At 44.8% G+C, this 8999-nt stretch overlaps 1 pseudogene; it reads left to right on the top strand.

Annotated features, from left to right (window-relative positions):
• Positions 1–4794: 4794 nt before the first annotated feature.
• Positions 4795–8310, top strand: LOC125523621 (annotated as a pseudogene).
• The last annotated feature ends 689 nt before the right edge of the window (positions 8311–8999 follow it).

The following is an 8999-nucleotide window of genomic DNA, read 5'->3' on the forward strand; positions in this document are numbered from 1 at the left end:
TCATCACCTCGTGACTAACTCCTTAGTCATTTGCTTGCAAGCTTATGATGTGTATTACTGAGAGGGCCCAGAGATACCGCTCCGATACTCGGAGTGACAAATCCTAATCTCGATCTATGCCAACTCAACAAACACCTTTGGAGATACCTGTAGAGCATCTTTATGATCACCCAGTTACGTTCTGATGTTTGATAGCACAAAAGGTATTCCACTAGTATCAGGGAGCTGCATAATCTCATAGTCGAAGGAATATGTACTTGACATAAAGAAAGCAATAGCAATAAACTGAATGATCATTATGCTAAGCTAACAGATGGGTCTTGTCCAACACATCATTCTCCTAATGATGTGATCCCATTATCGAATGACAACACATTTCAATGGTTAGGAAACCTTAACCATCTTTGATCAACGAGCTAGTCTAGTAGAGGCTTACTAGGGACACGGTATTTGTTTATGTATTCACACATGTATTTAGGTTTCCAATCAATACAATTACTGCATGAATAATAAACATTTATCATGAATAAGAAAATATAAAATAATTACTTTATTATTGCCTCTAGGGCATATTTTCTTCAAAAACTCTAGAGGTGATCAATGTGGTTCGAGGGATTTTGTAGTTAAGTTTGGGGTGAGTCAAAGTTGGATGGATTCCGCTGGTCTCTGGTGGCTGTGTACGAAGCAGCCCAAGGAACTTAAGCTTGACTTCCTAGCTGATCTAGTAAGGATCTGTGGGGATGAAAGACTCCCTATCCTAGTTGGAGGGGATTTTAATATAATTAGAGGGAGAGAAGAGAAGAACAATGACAATTTTTATGGGCGTTGGTCCCTAATGTTCAACATGATTATTGAGAGTCTCATTCTGAGGGAGATTGAACTCACGGGTAGGAAGTTCACATGGGCCAACACGTTACCCACTCCAACTTATGAGAACTTGGATAGAGTGCTCGTTGGTGTGGAATGGGAACATAAATACCAACCCGTGTCGGTGCATGTGAAGCAGAGGGCGATCTCAGACCACACACCTTTGTTTGTAGACTTTGGGAGATGCAACACATATTGGTAAAAAAAATACTTCCTCTTTTGAATTAATTGGTTCGAAAAAGAGAACTTCATTACCATCGTAGCACGAGAATGGGCAAAGCCTGGTAGTGGGCAATCCAGTATAGAAAGATGGCAAAACAAGATTAGACATCTAAGACAATTTTTAAGGGGTTGGGACAGAAACGGAAGTGAGATTTACAAACAAGAAAAAGAAAGACTCGTCCAATTGACCGATGCTTTGGACCTGGAAGCAGAATTGAACCTGCTTGATGTATCAGAGGAGGCCGCAAAGTCTGAAGACAGCAAAGCCTACGCGCTCTTCTTAGAGAAGAAGAAATGAAATGGGCCTTGCGTGCTGAGGTTCTTAAGGTTGTCCAAGGGGCTGATAATACACAATTTTTTCACATGATTGTGAATGGTAAACATAGGAAAAAGAAAATCATCCAGCTTGAACAGGATGAAGGAACCGTGGTGGGAAAAAGAACCTCAAGTCATATATTTCCAATTATTATAAACAACTATTCGGGCCTCCGATCGGTAATGCGATGTCCCTGGATGAGTCTGTTGTTGGGAGTATTCCTCAACCACGGTCAGATGAAAATGCTATTTTATCTACACCATTTATTGAGAAAGAGGTTTTCGATGCAATATCAAAAATGAAACGGAATAAAGCACCGGGACGAGATGGGTTCCATGTTGGATTCTATAAGAAATGTTGGCATATTATAAAGGATGATCTTATGCCTATGTTTCACGATTTTTTCAATGGTCACCTGGAACTCTTCCATCTTAACTTAGGTATGATAACGATGTTTCCAAAGAAAGAAGAAGCCGTTCGAATTGAGCAGTTCGGGCCAATTTGTCTTTTAAATGTGAAAGTGGGTACTAGTAGACTGACACGGATCGCCCATTTGGTGGTGCAACCGAGCATGGCTTTCATGCCGGGGAGACATATCCTAGAAGGGGTTGTTGTCCTACATGAAACTCTCCATGAAAGCCATTCGAAGAAACTAGATGGGGTCATCTTCAAAGTGGATTTCGAGAAGGCATATGATAAAGTGAAGTGGCCATTCCTTCAGCAGGCAATGCACATGTAGGGATTTAATGAGACATGGAGGAACCAGGTGGATTCCCTAGTCCAAAAAGCTAGTGTCGAAGTAAAGGTTAATGATGATATCAGTCACTATTTTCAGACTCATAAGGGCTTGAGATAAGGAGATTCGGTGTCTCCTCTCTTATTCAATATAGTGGCTGATATGCTGACCGTTCTTATAGGCCGGGCAAAGGAGAACAGACAAGTTGGTGGACTCATTCCCCATCTGGTCGATGGGGGAGTATCCATCTTACAATATGCTGACGACACTATTCTTTTCATGGAGCATAATCTTGCAAAGGCTCGGAATATGAAACTGGTGCTATGTCTCTTTGAACAATTGTCGGGACTAAAAATTAATTTTCACCAGAGCGAATTGTTCTGCTTTGGTAGAGCCAAAGAGGAACAAGATGCATATAGACAATTGTTCGGATGTTAATTGGGATCTCTGCCTTTCATCTATCTGGGCATCCCGAATTATCATCGTAAACTTGCTAATAAAGAATGGAAATGCATCGAAGATTGATTTGAAAAAAGACTAAGCTGCTGGAAGGGCAAGTTAATGTCTTATGAAGGTCGGTTGGTGCTCATTAATTCAGTACTAACTAGTATGCCGATGTTCCTGTTATCATTCTTCGAAGTACCTAAAGGGGTACGGGAGAGACTAGATTTTTATCGATCTCGATTTTTTTGGCAGTCAGATGAGGCTAAGACAAAATATCGCCATGCAATATGGGATATCATTTGTCGACCCAAGGACCAGAGGGGTCTCGGAATTGAGAACCTATAGATTAAAAATAAATGCCTAATGAGTAACTGGCTATATAGGTTATCAGTAGAGACTGATTGTATGTGGGCATAGATATTACAGAACAAATATTTACAATCTAAATCTCTGGCCCAAGTTACCGCAAGACCTAATGATTCACCATTCTAGAAGGGGCTTATGAGAATGAAAGATATGTTCTTTCGTAGGGCCAAATTCTTTTTTGGCAATGGGATGACGACAAAATTTTGGGAGGACACGTGATTAGGGGAGGCGCCTCTAGCCCTACAATACCCCACCTTATATAATATTGTACAACGTAAGGAGGATTATGTGGCTACAGTATTACAGGCTGTGCCCTTAAATATATAGTTTAGGAGATCTTTAGTTGGGTATAGTTTAGGAGATCTTTAGTTGGGGAACGTTGGAACTCCTGGTTACACTTGGTATGGAGGTTGATGGAGATTCAAATATCCGACCAACCTGATTCTTTTCGCAGGAAGTTAACTAGAAAGGGAGTGTTTACGGTCAAATATATATATATGGATCTTATTAATTCCGGGCCCAATCCCAAGATCGATACATATTTGGAAAATTAAGGTTCCCTTGCGTATCAAACTTTTCATGTGGTTTGTCCACAGGCAAGTGATCCTCACCAAAGATAATTTACTAAAGCGATGTTGGGTAGGTAGTGCATGATGTTGTTGTTGTGATCATGCCGAAACAATACAACACCTATTCATAGATTGCCCTCTCACGAAATTATTTTGGCGAACGATTCATATAGCCTTTAACATTACTCCTCCAGTTAGCATTGAAGCATTATTTGAGGCGTGGCTAGCTGGAGTAGATCATATTGCTGCGCCTCGTATTCGGATTGGAGTATGTGCGCTTATTTTGGCTATATGGAACTGCAGGAACGGTATGATCTTTAACGGACAACATATTTTAACTTTCTTGCAGGTCATCTTGAGAGATACGGCAGGGATCCGTGCGTGGTCTTTACTCACTCCTACGGACTCCAGGGATCTTTGGTTACTGGGTGCAACCAGTGGAAGATGGTAGCACGGGCTATATTCAACCGCTTTGGATGGCGGTCTCATAATATGATAGGAGTGTAGTGATCTTGTCCTATTTTCCTGCCGGTTGTGGCAATGAGTTTTTATTTATCTTTTTGCTTTGTGAGCTGTAATGACTCTAAGACTATGTTTTGCTTCGAACTTTTTAATAATATGGTTGCATGCATTTTTCGGATGCAGAGGCCGGGGATGAGCCTCCTTTTCCAAAAAAAAGAAGAAGATCACTCCTATGTATTTAGGAAAGGAGGGAGTAGCATGTGACGTGGTGGAAGTGAAAAATGATACTAGGGTGACCTCACACGTAAAAAGGCAGGTAATAAACCTGGGAACGCTGTGCTCCACGACTGAGATTAAGTGTTTTCCAGGTAACAAACGTGAAGCCAAACTGACTCTGCGTTGGATCGATCGGAGTACTACTACACGTAAACCCAAACTGACTCTCGTTGCATTGGATCGGCCGGTGTACTACACTGCTACTCCCTCCGTAAACTAATACTCCCTCCGTTCCAAAATAGATGACTCAACTTTTTATCAACTAAAGTTGATAAAAAGTTGAGTCATCTATTTTGGAACGGAGGGAGTATAAGAGTGTTTAGATCACTATTTTAGTAATCTAAACACTCTTATATTAGTTTACGGAGGGAGGACTACTTACACAGAAACGTGGTTAACTCTAGTACGTATGTATATACTACTCAAAAGAACGTGCGGGTAGGACACGAGTTGGACTACGTACCTAAGCTATAGGCTCCCCACTTATATATATATATGGGAAACGTTTATAGACGGTCGACCGGCCGAGCATTCGGCCGGTCCCCTCGCTCGCGTCGCTAGGCAGCCCAGGCCCACCAACCACAGAACTTATCTCTAACCCCATCACTTTCATCTTATCCCCTCGCTCTTTCTGGAGACCACACGAGGCATCCTGGTCCTGCTCGCCCTTCAGTCCCCGAGTTCTCAATCTCTCCTCCTCCTTCCTGTGTTCTCTCCAAAATCCACACCTAATCCCCATGAAATTGAGCTCGTTTTTGTTGCCTTCTCCGCTCCGCGCAACATTTTTCCTCCATAGATCCATGAGAGGGGTGAGCTCGTCCGTCCTTTTTTTTTCTCTCATGCCATGTGCAGTCCGCCATGGATCCCATGAGGTTGGGCTCAAGCACAAGATTGATGTTTCTTTTCTTGCCGTTCATATTGGAGCAGCGTCCAAAGGGCAGGACGACCGTGCTGCAAGCTCGTGCACCCACTGTGTTACCATGGTGTGCGACGGCGGAGACCGGTGCCGGTTGGGGCAGCGATGCAGGAAACGGCACACCTCATTGCTGGAACCGGCCGACTGGAAAGCTGCAACCGGCATCCGATGATGCTGGAACCAGTAATCATTTTTGCTACCACAGGCGGTTGGTTTTGCTGGAACCACCGCCAAATTTGCAAGTTTGCTACTACTGACTTTTTGGTTTGCTGGAACAACCTTGAATTTTTGCTACATCGGCGTTTTTGACTTTTGCTGGGGGACAACTTTCATTTTTTTTGTTTTGCAATTTTGGCTACCACCGTTTCCTTGGTTTGCTGGATCCGATGCAATTTTTTGCTACATTCGGGATGGATGGAGCTGCATGATAGGGAGCTGCATCTTAGTTTTTTGCTGGAACCGGGACACGGATAGCTGCTACCGGCGATTTTTTTGCTTCAACGGAGATGAGACCCAGAGAGTTTTTTTTGCTGGAATGAAATTTATTCATGAGGTGCGATGGCGAGGCATTTTTATTTTTTTGTGCTGTAATTTGTGCTTTTTTGCTGGAACCATGTTTCGATTTTGCTACAACGAGCATTTGATTTTGCTGGAACCGCATGAAGCAGATTTGGGACCAGTTTTTTTAGTAACTGATTTTTGCTGCAACCATCCAATCGGCGAGCGGGCCCGGGGAACGTCCCCGGTGAGCTGCTCCGGCGAGCGGCGACGGCGAACCGGTGAGCAGGTCCGACGAGCCGGCGAGCAGCGGCCACCGAGCTGCAATCGTCGCTACAGGGAGCTAGAACCGCATGGTCACGTTGCTGGCGTGAAACGCAGGAGGCGACGTCGGCGACCGGTGACGACGACGGCGACCGGCGGCGAGGGCAGCGACAGAGAAGACACGGGGGAGGTGCTTCGAGGCTGGCGCGTTGTCGTCTATGAAAACTTTTTATAAAAAAAAAGACATTCGAGGGAAAGGAAGAAGTGAATCGTGCGGCTGCTGATTGTTTAATCGTACGATGCTGGTACGACTGGCTCAAATTTGGACCGGCGCACCGGCGCCCATCACTCGCCTATATATATATATATATATATATATATACACGGCCACACCTATCAATCGAAGTACCCGCCTCCCATAGCGAGCGCTCCTTCCACACGTACACACGGGCACGCCAACTCGCCTCCTACGCCGCCACGCCGGCCGGTGCAAGCAAGGCAACCATGAAGCTTCGTCCGGCCGTTGTGTGCCTTCTCCTCGTCGTGCTTCTCTTCGATGGTATACTATCTACTAGTACCTCCTTGTTTCTTTTTCATATTCGTTTGGGAAACCTTCTTCGTCTTCTGCATCACTGTATGCATGCACGCAATTGCTGACACACATGATCGATCTACTCTACATGGACAGCCGCTCGCGTGGAGGCTCGAGGCACACCTCCCGCCAAGGAGTCATCAAAGAACCAGTGGACCAGCATGTTCGTCTTCGGCGACGACTTTGCCGACAACGGCAACCTCCCGAAGCTGCCCGGTGGTCAGCCCGAGTCTGATCTCTCGCGTCAGTGGAGCTACCCCTACGGCTCTTATCTCAACTCTCGTGGCTCCGCAGCTGCCGTTCCAACCGGCCGCTTCTCCAACTACCGGATTCAGTCCGACTTATCGGTAATTTATTTATTATTCTATATATATTATTTAGCTGGCTAGGTCGAATTTGTTTTAGATTATCAGTAGTGTACTACGACATGTATAATCATACTTATAAGCACATCTAAATCTAAAACTAATAGAGCATATCTATGGCGCCGAACTTGCAGCAAGGATCCTGGGCCTCAATGCAGCCCCTCCGGCGTACATGCACACGCTAGATCAATCCGTTGATCCAACCGGCATGACCTTCGCTACCGGTGGCGCCGGCGTGTTCTAGAAGAAGGTGCCAACTCTTGCCACGCAGGTTAAGTCTTTCACAAGACTAATCAACAGCGGAATCATCTCGAAAGAGCAGCTTCGCCACTCCGTCGCGCTTGTCGCCATCTCCGGCAATGACTACATGAGCGGCGCCGACATCAAGAACTCCTTCTTGAGTAGCTTCGAGGACGTAAGTAGTAGCCGGACTCATCACACGTCCAAATTAAACACGAACCACCCATCAATTTATATTATTATCGATACCAACCTTACTGATTAACTTTTCTTGCATGCAGATCGATACTTACATTGGGAACGTGACGACAGAGATTGTGAAGAACGTCGTGCAAATACAAAAGCTTGGTGTGAAAAAGGTGCTAGTCAACAACATGCATCCCATTGGTTGCACGCCTTTGAGGACTAGTACGAACAACTACACCACATGTGACCTTCTTGCCAACTACGCCGCGTCCGTGCATAACAAAAATCTAAAGCAGTTGATGGGCAAAAAGAATAACGCCTACATGCTGGACCTGTACACCGCCTTCACCAACATCATCAATCATGCCCCAGGTAAGTACTTGCATATATCCATGCGTGAACGTGGTAAACTAAATCTGGTTTCTAGTGTATGAGCTTGATTCAACACGTGTTGGGACTATTTATACATACAATTTTCATGTGCATGCAGGTGAAGGGTCGGATCAGTCCAACAAGTTCAACGACAACCTGGCCCCATGTTGCGAGGGTTTCTATGATACAGGCTTCTGTGGACAGCAGGACGATACAGGGGAGCCCCTCTACGAATTATGCGAAAATCCAGACCAGCTCTTCTACTGGGACGAGGTGCATCCGACACATGCTGGGTGGAAAGCGGTGATGAAGGCGCTAGAACAACCTTTGAAGGAGTTCCTAGATCGGGCCTATGTTCCATGATGCCTTGTAGTTTGAAGACTCTCTAGATTAATTGCTAGCTAGTTGGTGCAATTTCTTATATATAGGTTAGCTCTATATATAGTATATAAGTATTTGGGAAGAAGCTTGCGAGTTTTTCTTTCACTGCCTAACTTTTAGTTTAGTACTCGTACTCTTTATGTATGAAACATGAACCGGCTAATGGTTTATTCCTGTTAGAAAGATGGTCGTGTATGTAGTTACATGAAATGAGAAGAAAGGAACGGCACTACTTGGACGGGCGCGCTGGCACTATGTCCAGAACATAGCAACCCGGAGACTAGATGGCCCATGGGTGTCAAAGGACGACAATCCCATTAAGCAGAGCAAAAGGGGCCGGATATTAGTAGGCTATACCAGCCTGAAACATCAATGGTGGGATATTTACAGGTGTCTTGGCGTACAACGACACATCCCGTAACACAGCTACAAAAACACTCGCGTATACAAAAGTTTGGCGTATATAAAAATTTGGGTCAAAGCCGAGTGTCGTCGTGGTCCGCACCACAAACCAGGTGGTCGTGCTCGTCTGAGTTGGTGGCCCTATGACAATAGCGATTGTAAGCCGTACGCCACACGTGTATAATGTACAATACAATGTAAAACAGAACTTACCCTTGCCCGAACCTTGTGGTTCCGTACAATGCACAACCTCATCTTCATTCCTCTCAATAACCAATCCACGTTTCAGTGTCAACCAATGGTTCATGTGTGCACAGGTCCATGTAGACGGCAAAGACCGAGGATCTCTTCATGAATTTCTTTGTTTCATGTCATCTATTGTCTTGGGCATCAAGAAAAGAGATTTTTTGCATGGTTCCAGGGATCCCGACAATATGTAGATACAGAGCAATACGAGTGATGGCCTTTGTGGCAAATAGCTTGATGTTTGCATCTTCCTTGACTGTCCAGCCCAACATTCTGATC

The sequence above is a fragment of the Triticum urartu genome, chromosome 7 (assembly GCF_003073215.2).
Source record: "Triticum urartu cultivar G1812 chromosome 7, Tu2.1, whole genome shotgun sequence".
In the NCBI taxonomy this organism is placed as follows: Eukaryota; Viridiplantae; Streptophyta; class Magnoliopsida; order Poales; family Poaceae; genus Triticum; species Triticum urartu.